Genomic DNA, 14,171 nt, shown 5'->3' with positions numbered 1-14,171 from the left:
AAAAATTATGTAAGACTGCCCTGAACCATAAATAAAAATTTCAAAGATTAAAAATACTATTAATGATTTTAATGTAGTATCTTTATACTGAGATTACTGAGATGGCAGTGAGCTGCTATATTAAAGTTTTGGTTCTACATTTTTAATATGAGCCTCTCCTGAAGAAGTTTGAATTAAGAAGAGCAGAGGAGGGCAGAGATGTGGTTTGCATACTGAATTTACCTAGCAACTGGTTCAAAGATTTTCACAAGTAGATTTGAAAATGAGCTGAGGTAAGACAAGATAACATTTTTATTTCGAGTAAAACATAAGCGTCAGCAGAGTTTTAGAAAATCTGTGTGTTTTTCCACGTAATTTTTTCCCAAGATTGACGTCCTTCTGAACAATTACCACCAAACTGTGTTTTCTTTCAATAAGAAAGGTAGCTTGAGTACAGTGCTCTCAGTTATAGTGTTATTGAATGTCCCCAGCTTCGGGGTAGTTGATCTTCTCTTTAGGTAAAGGATTTGTGTATTAAATTATGCTTGCAAATATGCTAGCTCTTGGGTTCTAGCTTAGCTTTTCCCCAGAATTACTTGGAAGAAGTCTCGATTTTAACTGATAGGCTAAATCCTGAAGTTCTTTATGCCACCATAAGCAAAACTTTTACTGATGTCCATTTTGGTCATTTGGTCACTTGACAAAGATGCACACAAAAATTGAATGAGAAGTTAGGAGTTTTGCTCCAAAGAAGTTTGAGTGCAAAGTTATGTATGAATTTGGTTCTTAAAAGATAACTTAACATGAGTGCAAATACATTTGGCGTTTGGGATACATACATGACTTAAATGCGCTAATGAAACAGCATATTATTCAACCACATCTTTAGTTTTATATTGTTTACTGCAGTAGAGCCTTGATGTATGACAAAAAGTTGTTACTGTAATTGCGTTAACGAAGTATGGTACGATTTAATAATAATAGCAATATTTTACAGTGCTTAAAAGGACAAGCCTTCTGCTTCCTGAAACAAATAACTGTGGATATGAAACCATTACTGTCATTAATCTATTCAAGTTTCTCAGCCTGGCCATAAATACCTACAGAGAAAGCCTAGTTAAAATTAGTCTCAAGGTGCTCAGTTCTGCTCAGGTGCTGGAAGTTAATCCTCGTGCTTACTCTGTGATTGCCTGGGGCCATGTGAACCGTCCACAATCCTGCTGCAGGAATGCAGATTATGGGCAAGTCACAATATCCCTTGGACTTGATGAAAGCGTGATGTGCCAGGGTCTGAGTGTGCCCGTACAGGCAATGTGGGTGGTGGTTTACAGTCAGACTCTCTGTGTGTCTGTCTTTCTGCTTCTCTGGTGCTGTCAGAAAGCCAAAGATGAGCCCACTCTTACCTGGGTCTCTTCTGGGTCCTTACCCTAATTGCACTGCCTTCATCCCTCTGCAAAAAGTGGCAGAAGAGGGTCAAGGCATGCTCTGCAGGGGAAACTGCTGTGCCATATCCAGGCTGCCTGCAAGTGGGTGTTTTCATACCAGGGGTTACTCAGGACACTTGGATCTTGCTCAGAACGTGTTGTGATTGTATCTGGAATTGTCCGTATGTCTTCATAGTTGCACATAGAGGAAAAAAAAAGCCTTAAAACCATACATGTAAAGATACTATATAATGGCTGTTAAAGCCTTCTTTTGTTGGGCAATAGCCACTGCTGTCTGGTCATGGTATTTGTCTGTTGTTCTTCTGCCTTTCCTTCATCTGTCTATTGCTTTTTTGTGTGTCCTTTAGAAGGTTAATTTAAGAGATGAAGCCTTTAATGGTGCTCAGGAGGCACCTGTCACACATGGGGTGCTACTAGCTGTAATACATTACAATGATAATCAGCCCCAGAGCTGGAAATGACATAATAGCAGATGTGACGCCTGTAGATTCCCAGTTCCTCTAAAGCCTGTGAGTTATCTTTAATCTTTAAATAAAAGAGCTGAATTGTGAAAAGAACTTCATGAGAAAGCTGCAGAAGGTATTTGAATGCCTAGCTATTAAAATAAATGGGTAGTCTAATATCCAAATTATTTCAAGGGCAGAAAAATCTGAAACACTATTTACAAGTCCAGTTTAGCAGGACCCTCTTTTTTTAGGCTCTGGCAAAGTTTTATCAGTGCCCTATATAATAAAAGGCATAATAAAAAACTTGGCCTATATTATGATTTTGCTAGTAATTATTATTTTCATCTACCTCTTAAATTACATATAGCCCTTCATAGAAGTTCATTGTAAAGAGAGAGATCTTTGAAAAACCTGGAATGGCATCAGAAGGAATAAGCATATTGTTCTGCAAGTTCACTCTAATGTGCAAACCATTGGATTAAACTCGGTAGGTATCATAGGTCAACTACACTCACTAATCACTGCCTCAGCAAAAGAGATTGACTTTGTTGCTAGCTGGCTGCAGTAAGAATAGTAAATCACTTCACAGACTTTATATTTATTCAGTTCACAGCTTGATCACTATTGTTTCACCTTTCCTCTGAAAAATGGTAATGTTCTTTGCTTTGTCCAGGAAATGGAAATTGCTCTTGGAATCTCCTAACTATTTGTTTTAAGTGAATGAGCAATGCAGCTTATGCCCACTGGTTCCTGAAATGAAGCAGTGTCATAGCTTGTTGGTGGCATTCAGTATTTATATTGAAGTTTTTTGGAGACTGCCTCTGACAGATGATTGCGCTGCTCTGTGTGTTGCCATTTCTGTACGCTGCTATCTGTGAAGACTGCTGTTATACAACTTTGCAGGTAGAACTGCAGGCAGGCATCCTGTGAAAGATGAATCTCCTGGGATAGTGATTACATTACCATGTTAAACAAAATTGCTGTAACAAAAATGTTTAGCCAAATCTCCATGGAAAGGGTAACGTTCATCCAAATGCATTTCAAAGGGAGTCTTCTGAAATGGAGAAAATGCCTAAATACGCCTTTGAAATAATAACTAAGTGTGCAGAGGGAAGATGAAAAATAAGTGTTTGTTGATATACCGTTTCACTTTCAAGCTACAAAGTAGAATTTAAATTTTATTAGGAATGAAGTGATGGCCTAAATACGTATTGACACTGATACTTCTCTCTGCCAAAAAGGGGAGAGGAGTTTTTTTGTCTAGAGCCAGGTTTGGAAAAGGAATTTGGAATTTGGAGCAAGAATTGGGCCCACAGCAAAGGACGGCCACACTGGGCCTGAGGGACAGAGTTTCTGTAGGACAGAGACCCGGGAATACTCTTGTTAAAGCAAGTGTCCTGTTCCATTGGCTTCGTTGGTTCAGGCTCATGTCTTTTAAAATGCAAAGGCTGCCTCCAGCATGGGAGTTCCCAGGTTCAGAGGGTTATAACTGTAACGCAAAGTTTTATAGTCTGCCAGTACATCCTTTTGTAGCCTCTGACTAGAAGAAATTAAGTTTAAATGCTCTACTTTGTTTTTAGGTGTTTCATCTCTAGCTCTTAACTAAACAATTTCTGTTTAAGTGAGTTATAATTTGAATGTGATTGTTAACAGTTAGTTATGTGGACTGACCCTCTTGGAAAGAGGAGGAAATGGCTTTAATTCAGAGATATTCCAGCTCACAAAATGGGTTTTGAAAGGTGCTGAATCCTTGCCTATATAAATATTTCAGATCCCATTAATAGAGTAACAAGCTGCTATTAAACAACCAAATCAAAGGATTATGATAGTCCTTTGTAAATCAGTGGCAAGAAAAATCAAAGTACAACAAACACACTATTAGTCCAAGCCAGAGTTCCCAAAACTATAAGCAAGTGTCACACATAGTTGCATATAAATGAGCATGTGCTAGACACGCAATTAAGTTGGCTATGGTGCAGCTAATGAAAGACAAGCACTGCTTTTCACATGCATCTTTCCTAATATTCAAGCCTTTACATATAAATGTGCTCTAAGGCAGGGTCTTGAAACAGGGCAGGGGGTGATGTAACTGCCTTTTAGGCACAAAAGTAGTAAAGCATAATATTGCTGTAAAAGCTAAGGATACATTGATAAAGAGGTGATAAAAGAAAAGCTATTCTGTCATTTTAAATGATAAATAATGGTATAGAGCTCTTCCACCATAAATGAGTAATATCCGTTCATGTGTCATTATTGGGTGTTTTTTGTTAATCAGCGTGCTCTTTGCAATTAAGTTTTTAAAGGCTTTTTCTGAGCATATAGAGGCCCACGCCTTCAAAGTTAAGGTCACTGATTTGGATGTTGCAAGACACCTTATTGAGAATTTTACTTTTTAAGAATTTTCCCTGCCTTGGTATCTTTAGTGTCCTTCTAGGATTGTGACTGGTTGGCACATGAGTCAGGTTACATTGGAGTACTTGTTAGTGAGAAGATCTCAGCTGCATCCTTTTGGACTAGAAACTGGGTAGAGATGATGGTTAAGTAAGCTGTGTTCTATTGGAAAGGGCTAAATCTCAAGGAAAGTGGGGATGGGTATGTTGTGGAAGATGCAGCTAGCACCTCGATGGAGAAGAATCCAGGTTCGGCTGTGTGTGGCTCAGGGTATTTGCTGCCTGCTGATGGAGAGAGCATGGTGAGAACTTGGTCCTTTCGCCATGTGCACCTGCAGCAGCTGAACCAAATGCTGCAGTCATTTTATGGGGCAGTGCGCTGCAGTGAGTTGGATGTGTGGTTGCTGAATACACATCCATTTTTTTTTTTACATATGTATCTGTGTGAGTGTGCGCGTGCGCATGCGTGTGTATGTATATGTAGGTATGCACACACATATACACAACACACGTGCATACGTGCTAGTATTTAACTGGCTTTTAAGAATAATGTGGGGCACAGGTGCAAAGAATGTGTACAGGTGTGCTGTGATAAATTCTTAGACTGAGATTCCCACAGATCCTTAGAGAGCATGAGTAACTCCAGCCTAGTCAAAGTTAAGTCCTAAGAAAGGAAAGCAACCTTGGAGGGCAGAGGCTGACCCTCGGTTCCTCCGCCGGAGCGGGGTGCGGGGTGCGGAGGCAGCGAGCACTGCTGCCAGCAGGACAGTGCCCCACGGACGCGGTGATTGACAGGGGAGCCCAGATGTTCTTCTTTAAGCTCTGGCTCTGAAAGGCCCCCCTTTCCCCTAAAGGGGTGATAACTGTAGTCAATAAAATACTTTGTCCAAAGGGAAAGGGGGGGTTTCTTTCTCTCTGGGTGGGAAGAAAAAGTAATCTACAGCTTCCATGGTGGTGATTTCCTGTGCCTGTGCCAGGCCTTCAGATTATTCCAGTTTAGTAATACCTATTATCTGCTTCTACTTCTTCATTTCTTCAGCTAATGTGCATTGAAAATGTTCGCTTATCCACCTGGGCTCAGTGGAGCTTTATACACCATATGCATTTCTGTTAAAAGCTGAACTTATTTTTATATTGCTTTAGGTTTTCAATTAACCTTGCTTTCATATATTTCACAGCATTAAGAGCAGTTCAGTGTTAAACATAACTCACTTCTCCTCGCCTCCCCCCAACCCCACATGAAACTTTAAAATGCAGCTTTTCTATGCTGTATGGAACTTCGTGATAGCCGAGTTATATAACCGATTTGATACTGGATTTCCATTATTTCTAGCAAATAACACCAGCGATAATTTTCTAGTGTTTTACACCACTTTTACATGTACTGGCAGGCGTTGCTACACTGAGCTGTATTCAGCCTTGGTAAAGTGTGGGCATCAATTTTTATGTCAAGGGAGATAGGCAGATGCAGCTTTTTAACATGTGTGTATACATCTAAAGAAATAAAAAGTGATTATTATTTTGGAAAATTCTGTTAAATGCAATGCATTCCATTACACAGAAACAGATGAAGTGTAGGTTCATAGAAGAGAGCAAAAATAGCTAGAAATCCCATTCTAAGATGTTATATTGGTGGCTGCTGGCTTTTTTCTTCTGTTGTGTCACACAAGTACTTTACACAGACTAATCTAATGTATGTGCAAATTAACAAGTATTTTATGGTAACCTGTTCAGACAAGTTGATTACATTAAGATGTAAAATTAAGCATTGTAATGAATATTCTTTCAGCAAATTGTAGGGTGTTCTCTCTTTAACCATTTGCTGCTCTTTCTCATTTCTAAATTTTTGAAAGTGCTTGTCAATGTTTGGTCACAATTAACGTCTCTCTTGCTAAGCCCTTTCTCTTTGTTGTGCTTGATACCATTATCTGTGACACACAACTTAGTGAGCTGAAGTCACAGATGCCATCACAGACCCTATGAGTTGCAATATAAATTTCATCTTTAGGGAACTGTCCATTCCATCCTCTCAACTATTCGTTCCCATCTGAACATATACTTGTATGTCACTGAAGATCTTTCTTAAAGTTTCTTCACTTACAATTTTTATTTTTTCCTTATTCTCACTGCTTTAGTCTCAGTTCCTAGCTCTGCCCAAACAGTGTTAAATTTCATCCTAATCATTAATAAGAAAATATCTTCACCCAAAAATCCATTCTTAATGTCTTACAATGAATCCACTTTCACTAAGCTTTCTGGAAGATAAGTTCATATTATCCTCAAGCACTTTTTCTTCCCAGGACTGTAAATTTGCCTTACATAAATCATAACATCAGCTTTCCTCAGACACCGTATCAGCCATTTATTTGCCAGCTCTTTGCGGGGCTTGCTGCGGCCTCTGTTTCAAAACTGTACTACATGTGCTGAAATCCTTCTGTGTTACTGGGAGTGTGGTAAGATTGCTAACATGCATCTGTTTAACCCAAAAATGGAGTTGACCATGAAGAAAATGGAAGATTTCAGCCCAAGTTATCAAGTATTCATGTCCTCCCACTAAAATGTAGTTATGTCCCATGAATATGAAATATTTCACACATTCTTCCTCAAAGTACAAATCACAGGAGGTTTCTAAGATAAAAAGTATACTGGGACTAAATATGCCAGTTCAGGCATCTGAACATAAACCAGATACTCAGAGACTTTGTCTGGTTTTGCAATCATTTTTGGGGTGCTGTAGCTCCATGGTAAACTAAACTCATCCACATGTCAAATTCTTCTCATCTGTGACAGATACCATGAGACTCTTAAATAAATAAAGACCAACTTATGACTTGGTCTAGCATGGGTTGCGAATGTCCTGTAACTTTATTGTCCCTCCTCCCCTTGGTCTCCTTGCGCAAAAGCAAGCAATGTTCCTGAACTGATTGAGCTCAGAATGAGCCTTCTCCGTGAATCGCTCAAAGCCATCGTGACCACAGTTCTTATAGATGCTTTCTCTGCTTGTTGTTTCGTGCAACAAAGCATTTCTGGCAGCAATCCTGTGACCACGCTGACTTCCTCTACTGCAGTTATTCTTTTTTATTTAACTGAGAGGAAACCCTTCATTCTGTCAAATGCCTAGCTCCTGTAATTGAAACCTACACCCTCGGTCCTAATCTCCTCTTTGGCACCTTTGACTCCTTGCTTAAACCCTCTTCTCCTACCACAATTTCTTACTCTGAAAAGGATCTTAACAGTTTCTTCCCAGTGAAAACTCATAGATATGACAGGATCTTCATAACTCTTCATAACTCCTCCTTCTACTCATTCATTGCTCCCTTCCTGAAACAGCCCCCTGGCCCTTCTGTTTCTGGAAGTTCTCCATCTGCTGTCTTCCTCTGTTCTTCCACTTTTTCCAGTAGTCCCGTTCTATCCTTTTCTTCTCCTGTTCCCAGTCAGTCAATCTCCTCTTCTTTCCCCTCACAATTCAATCATGCCTTAATCTTTCACTTCAAAATGTCACTTTTTACCCCACGTACCCTCGTAAGAAGCTCTCGTCTCTGAATGCTTGGAACATACTTTACAGTCACTGCCATCTAATTTCCGTTCTTTGCAGTCACCAGAAAATGCTCAAACCGGTCTCTAATAACTTTCTGCAGTCCAGTCAGAGGATCAGGACTCTGACTACCTGAACCTATCAGATCCTTCAGGATGTACTCAACCTTGATAGCTTACTGTAGTCCGCTCTTCTTTTGGCTTCCATAACTCCATCCTTTCCGTTGTGCAGCCTTTGGTGAATCTACCTTATCCCTTCTCCAGTTGCAGGAATTTATAGCAAAGCCGGGTTTTAACTCTTTTCTTTCCCTCCTTCCTAATTTATCCCTGAGGATAAATGGGCAAGCACAAATTCAACTACCATGTTAATGAGACTGATTTAAAAAAACATGATGTACCTGTCTACTTCAAACCTGCCTTATCCTACCCAAACTGAAGTCTCAGTCTGTTTCTGTGTAAATATAGAAGTGATATCTCAAACCAAAATGGTTAAAACATTGGTCCTTGCTTTTCTTCCAGGAGCCCTCTCCATTACTCTTTCTCACGGTGGCTATAAACAACTGTACCATCTCATTTATCACCCAGACTCATAACCGGAGCATCACCTTCAACTGAGAATTCTCTTTACCACCTCAAATCCAGCTGACATCTGAAGACTGATATGTAGGCTTTCCAGTCCATCCACCTTGGCAGTTAGATGTCTCTTGCTGTTAATTTCTTTTCTCAAATCTTGACAAAAATAATCTTACCCAGTTCACAGAAAGCCCTTTTTCCTGGCTTTGTTTTTTTGGCCATATCGCTTATCTGACCGTATGACTCATATACGATATGTGACTCCCCCTTCCGTCGCTCAGGCAGCTTATTTTCCCTCTCTCCACTCTCTGTATCATCACTTACTTGGTATGAAAACAGCAGCTCCAGGCACAGTTTGAGTCACAGTGTCCGTTTCCACCTCAGCTCTCACTTTCGAGCCAGCACCTTTGTGCTTGCTCCCTTCAAAATTCTTCAGACGCTTCTGCAAAACTGGTTCTTCAAATCCCTCTTCAAAATCCTTTGCCAGGATGCCTACAAAAAAACACTGCCTGTCACAGTGACTGATAGTATCTTCTTTTTCTCTCCTACCTCGTAATGACCTAGTGCCTTGTATCCTGAATCTACTCTATGAGTTCTTAGAGGTTTCTTTCCACTGTGCTTTTGGAAGGGGCTTGTACAGTGAGGTCCTGGTCCATGACTAGGCCTCAGAGGTGCTATGGTAAAATAAACACTGCTGAAGGGAACAGGAAAGGCCAGGAGGAGCTGAAGTCATGGCTATATCCCTGGCACACTGTTCTAACAGTTAATATTGTTGGCAAAAACACAGATATGGAAACTATGTCCATGGCCAGATGTGCACACAGCGAGCTGCCAAGACAGAGTAGTGTATGCTGTAAGATAATACAGTTTTCCCCAATAACGAGCACAGTGATTCTAGTCCTTACTTTGGAAAATGTGAAGCATAGAATAAACTGGGATCTGCAGCTATGGGTTTGGGGTGATTTGCAGCATTGCAAACTGATGCTTAACCAGCTAAGTCATTCCCTCCAGCACCCTTTGTTGTAATCTCCCTCCAAAGATATTAAAAACACAGAAACCCTGGCCAAGTTGTAGTTGATCTAATTTATACAGCATTTTCTGGGTATTAAAAGCTAGGGCAATGTACTAGTAGTTTTAAAATTGTGTTAAATATACTGTAAACTCCCAGAAAGATCCTTTCATTGAAGATTATTGTATAAAGATTTGAAGATTAAAGTGTCTAGATTAAAGATTAATGTGAAGTGCACTGGGAAATGGTTTGATGCATAAGGAGTGATATAATATATTAATCGTGCACTTTTCAAAACTGCCTGAGGGAATTAGACACCCAGTACTCTTACATGTCTTTGAAAATCTCTCAGTAAAGAATTTGTTGTTATAAAGTGAAAATGGCAATATTTTCATTGAGAGCTTGAGTAAAAGAGGAAGGAAGAGGTGTGGAGACCTTTGGTACCCATCTAGAGCTCGACTTTAGCTCCTTACAGTTTTTTCCTGTTTTGAATTTGCTCTGTAGATTTCAGAGGTTTTTAGATTGTTTGTTATTGTATAGAGGCAACTTGGACTTGAGTACCACAGGTTAATAAAACTGGTCTGACCCAGGAACACTGCTCCACCTGCCTATGTACTTTTTGTTATCAAATCCATTTCTTTTTTGCTTTCACTTAAAGATAGTTTTTAAGTTCTCCTAAACAGAAGCAATTTAAATAATCTGAGAAATCAACCAAGTAAGCCTCAGTGAAACAAATATATACATATACATATCTATATGTGCAATATAATATGCGTTAATTAAAGATAATTAGAACTGATGGTGGAAAAATAATTATCCTTATATATATGCTTAGCAAAATAATCCTCTTGCAAGAGTTTTTCCTCAGTAATGCTTTTTTATGTAGAAATTTCATTACTGTTATGAAAGAAATGTTCCACATATGGTAGAAATTACAAGTTTGCTATCCCTGAAGTGCTGCAGTACAAATAAGCTGTTAAATGCCAGCTCTGAATGTTATTTTTTAGATGTTAAGAGAGATAATCCTGTACTAAAAATATTAGTAGGCAAATTCATTTGAACTTCAAAACATCTTTGATCTGGAATGAGAATGAACTGTGTATAAGTGTATACTTCATTAATCTAGGGTTGGCCACTTGTGTACGTTTTTGTTTGTTTGTTTTTCCATTCGCCATCTTTCAAATGCAGTTTATTAAAACTAATCACGCAATACACTCTTGTTTTTCCTGGTAGAATCTGTTGCATTGCCTCCATGAAAGGAAAGTTCTTCTATAGAAAGTACCCTGTGGGAATCAATATTCAGGTTCACAGTCACTCGAAAAGTCAGCGTGCTGGTGTGTTGCATTCAGATCTATTTTCATGGTCTTATCATTAAACCTGCAGTAAACCTGCTTTTAAAGCAAGGCTTCCATAAGTACTGGGAAAGTGTGATTAAAAGTAATCATCTGTCTGATGAATATTTTCCTCTGTCTTTTGGCAGGATCACCCATCTGAATTTGTGCCAGCCTCTACAGGAACACTGATGCCAGCAATTTAAGGATCTTCACGTTTGCTCTCAGTGGTAAGATCTAAAGATGTCGTAGTAAACAACATTCGAATATTACTGTTTTCTGTCATGTTGCCCTAAAAATGAATCCACGTGAAAAATGAACTCTCTCTCTTGACCGTTACAAGGATGCTGAGATAGAAAACATGCACTGATCTGCAAGAGACTGAGCTAAGGACACAAATTCTGAGCAATTTTCATTAGAGTAAACCCAGAAAGACCATTTTTATTGTCCTCTCTACTAATGTGACTGCTCTTGAAAGGTTTGACATTGTACATTTTGAACAACGCCATCGTTTATAGAAGGATGGTGGGCAGCCTCCAGAGAAAAGGTAAAACACACAAAAGGGAAATTTCAGTAGTTTCCTCTTACAGAAAACTGGGGAAGTAAGTTGCAAAATTACAAACAATTTTCCCATCTAATGCTGACCTTGTTGTAGCTAATCTGATTGTCCAAAGTTCAGAGTCAGATTTTCAGATACTGTCCCACCCCCCTTGTGCTGCTGTGGAAACCTTGCGAAGGGGTATAATCTGGTTGCATCTTGAAACTCAGAATTTCTTTTGCAGAGGGAAATTGTCAGCTATAGTAACAACAAAAAGGAGGCGGGAACAGTGGGGTCCCACCATAGTTCTGTGTCAGATTGGAATGCACTTTCTAGAAAACTGTAGTTGGGTAATGTGAAGTAATTCTTGCACTGCAACAGAAAATCATGTGCTGTATAAATGTTCTTTTTGGGGTAGGAAGGATCTAATTATTAGATTATAATATTGTCTGCGATGAGATTTTTGGTCAAGTTGATTCTCACTGTTATGCCACCTACTTGCAGTAAATATTTTCATTTATTTTAAAGGTTGCTCAGCCTATAAAATGCTGGCAGAACGGGGCTCCTTATTATAGCGCATAATCACAATATTCCAAGTACTTGCAATAGAGTTCCCACCATGTTCACAGGTTATCTAATTCTCAGCAGATGTACTTAATAACTTTTAATAGCCTTTGTCCCTGAAACAGATGACCACAGATAAAATAGCTACAAAATAATACCCTAATTTGTACAGCGTTTTTTTGGGAAAAAAAAAATTGATCAGCTCTCACATCCCTCTTAACCTAGCATTAAGAAATATTTACTGGATTATTCCATCTCAGTAGAACACTGCTTAGTGTGTTTGTCCTGGGACCAGTCAAGGAGATGCTGCTTTTCAACTCTTCCGTTTTGCGTTTTTGCATACCCTATCTGCTATGCACAGAGTGGTGTTTTCACACACATCAGTATGTATGTGGGCAATGCAGCTAGTGCTTAAACAATCATGGCAGCCAGGCTAGAGCTGCCACTGAGACTGAGTCCCTAAATCCTGGAGAAATGCAATCCAAAAAGCAGTGCTAGAGAAGAGGAGAGGGAAGAAAACAGCAGACGTGCACCCCCCAGTAGAGCTGCCCTGAACCCCATTCCCCCGCTCAACATGCTGCTTCTCACCCAAACCACTATATAAATTCTCCAGCAGGAAGGAAAATAAATATATGTACTGCATGCGTGTGTATCATGCATGCCACCTTCCTTATTCTTCAAAAGCAAAGCTTGAAGAGGGCTATGGAGGATCATGGGTTACGAAATTGGATACTTGCAACACGGAGTCCTCATGGGCCTGATTGCTCTTGCAGACAGGAACATCCTGGTGGCAGCCCTGGCCTCCTTGGTAACTGAGTAGCTTTACTCGCTTTTCCTTTCCGGGTCCTGATGTCCCTGAAATGCATGGGAAATAACCCACCCAGGGCACAGCTCCGCCTTTGCTCTTTCAGCCTGTGAAGGATTAGTCTAGGCCTAGACACAAAATGACTCGTAAGTGGTAACGGTGCCTAAAGCTTTCATCTTTCACATCAGTACTAATAGACCTTGGACAAGGAAGTGTCTGCTGGGACCTGGGGAAGTGTAGGGGCTGACCTGGGAGGCGCCACCACGTGTGATGTTCTTCCCGTAGCACCAGCTGTTGCCCAGCAGTAGAGGCAGGAGACCAGCCTGGACAGCCCTTTGGCCTCACCCTGTCTGGTCGTGCTTATGTTAGTTTTAGACCACTGTGATACAGTGTTCAAGTACACCATTTCGAAGTCCAGCCTGTTCCAGGCTACCAAAACATATATATTTTTTAAATTAGGTTACACCCCTAAATCTGGAACTCTTCTGACATGGAAACAAAACCTGTATTGAGCATTCCCCTAACAGTTTATTGTCGTTAACCTACCTACCTACTTGGTAGTTCAATAAAACCTCTGCTTCAGTTCAAAGATAAACTTAACAACAGTAGTTTTCCCATCCCATCATACTTTTTTCATTTAAAAAAAAAAAAAGCGTGATACTGTGTTGTCATGAATCCTGAAGACAAATTACGTGTTGTTATTGCTGGCTAACTTAAGTAAATTTGGAATATGTACAGTATGCTCTGAGGTAGATACTATACTTTATTAGGGACTATTATTGCTCTTTGTTAGAAATACAAGAATACATCCTACTTATTATGTTACGTGATCATATAGTCAAGGTGAAAAACAACAATTTGCCAAGGCAGTTTTGTAGGGAAACAACAGTTTTCTAACTTTTTCAATTTTTTGGTCACCACTAAATTCTGTATGCACTATAACCTGGAGAGTGGAAAATCAATACTGTTGTTTGTAATAGACAGAGTTCGTGAAAACTGGAAGTCGCTGGTACTGAACTAGTAGACCTTTTTCCCCTGGAAGCAGAAGACACTAATGATGTAGTAAAGGAAAGCAAAAGACCCTTATTTGCTGCTTCTTAACTGAGGCAAATGAAAATCCATTTCAAGTCATCAGAGGCCCAGTCCTGTGATAAAGCTCCCATTAACTTCAGCAGGAGCAACCTGAGTATCACTTAAGGACAGGAAACAAACATTTAAGCACTAACAAATATAACTGCTTTTAGATGAAGTTCGCTAGGCTCCAGGAGCAACAGTTGACTAACCGTGCATACGTACGGAGACACACACACACCCAGTTCCATATTCCTGTTATCGATAAATGTGTAACAGATGCTTCATAAGGATTAATGACCGACAGGGTGTATGGCTGACCAGTTCAGTTGTTCAATTGTTATTGCATCCAAAAATAGTTCAGTGTCCTGTACAATTAAAGTAAAAATATGTGTGTGTGTGTGTGTGTGTGTGTGTGTGCATGGGTTTTAAAATGGGGAAAAAAGAGAATTCCTTTTGATTGCATTTCTATGTTTGACCATCCCT

General features: G+C 39.7%; 1 protein-coding gene across 12 annotated transcripts in view; it reads left to right on the top strand.

Annotated features, from left to right (window-relative positions):
• Positions 1–14,171, top strand: part of SEMA6D (semaphorin 6D) — a 696,006-nt gene that overhangs the window by 554,410 nt on the left and 127,425 nt on the right. For all 12 annotated transcript variants that reach the window (XM_068958248.1, XM_068958249.1, XM_068958263.1 and 9 more), the window contains one exon: positions 10,857–10,937. The gene's annotated coding sequence lies outside the window, so the exon portion shown is untranslated. The remainder of the gene's footprint in view (positions 1–10,856; positions 10,938–14,171) is intronic.

This window comes from Struthio camelus, chromosome 12, assembly GCF_040807025.1.
Source record: "Struthio camelus isolate bStrCam1 chromosome 12, bStrCam1.hap1, whole genome shotgun sequence".
Classification (NCBI taxonomy): domain Eukaryota; kingdom Metazoa; phylum Chordata; class Aves; order Struthioniformes; family Struthionidae; genus Struthio; species Struthio camelus.
Note: the sequence above shows the minus strand (reverse complement) of the source record. Positions and strands in the feature narration are given on the sequence as shown.